This window comes from Bison bison, unplaced genomic scaffold (assembly GCF_000754665.1).
Source record: "Bison bison bison isolate TAMUID 2011002044 unplaced genomic scaffold, Bison_UMD1.0 scf7180017864307, whole genome shotgun sequence".
Taxonomy (NCBI): domain Eukaryota; kingdom Metazoa; phylum Chordata; class Mammalia; order Artiodactyla; family Bovidae; genus Bison; species Bison bison.
The window spans coordinates 300,765-301,999 of NW_011494879.1; positions in this window are offsets into that span (position 1 = coordinate 300,765).

The window sequence follows — 1,235 nt, forward strand, 5'->3', positions numbered from 1 at the left end:
TTTCCCCCGGGGCTTCCGGACTTCGTGCTTTCCCCGCAGCCCCTTCCCCGGCCGCCTCCCTTCCTGGCCTGGTCCTGGGGGTGACCGGTGGGTGGGGAGGGGTATCCGGGCTGCTGTGAAGAGAGTGTCTGCACTGACTGATGGCCTGTCAGTTGGCTGCCAGGACATCCTCAGAGTCTGTGTGCAGAGGGGTGGGCGTGGGGCACTGCAGAAGAGAAGGGGGTGGGGTGGCGAGCCGGGGGTAGGGGAGGAGTGGGGCATCTCTGTGGTGGGCTGTCCAGTCCTGGGCCTCTGTTTCCCTGTCAGCGCAATGGGTCAGTCCAGCTCTGACATGCTGTCATCTATGTAAACCTCTTTGGGGTTGCAAAGAGTCGGACAGGTCTTACCGACTGAACAACAACAAGAATGTAAAGCTGAGCTGATGAGAGCATTTGGATCTGAAATTCTAGAGGCCCTAGGGTTCTGCTGATGGACGGGGGCTGAGTCCCGGTGCTGACTGAAGGACGCAGTGAGGGCTGGACAGGTGAACCCCTCCATGCCACAGAGCCTGCCCGGAGGGCAAAAGCTGCCTTCTTCTCTAGTCTGTGCAGGGGAAGTGAAGCTGATGAAGGGGCCATCAGGGAGGGCAGAAGTTGTCATCTGTCCTGAAAGAAACAGCGCCCGCCCCATGCTTGAGTCACACACACACACACACACAATCCTTCTGGGTCATGGCTCCAGAGGACCCACATCCACAAACAGACATACACCCAGAGTCACACAGCCCCACAGCTACAGCCTCCCCTCAGCCACACAGCCACACTCGGCCCTGTTCCTTAGCCATCAGCGGGCAGCCAACTCAGCTCCATGATCTCACAGGGAACCAAGCAACCACACACACATGCGTGATCACAGCCCGCCGCACTCAGCAGATGTTATCTGCAGATGGACGGGTGCACACACACTCATACACACACACACTCATACATGCATACACAACCACAAAGGCACAGAGCTGACTTGCACAGTCTTGGGTGCCCCAGTGTGCACACGGGCACAGGGCCCAGGGCCGTGGCCAGCTCCTTGAAGAACCGCTTTTCACAGACACACACAACGCGACAGAAGCCCTCCCTGGGTGGGGCCTGGGACGATGAGCAGCCCTCTGTGGGACCCAGATCCCCTCTTTTAAAAAGAAGGAGCTCCATGGCCCCTCCTCCATCCTCCGGCACCCCCAGCCCCAGCATCCAAAGCACCAG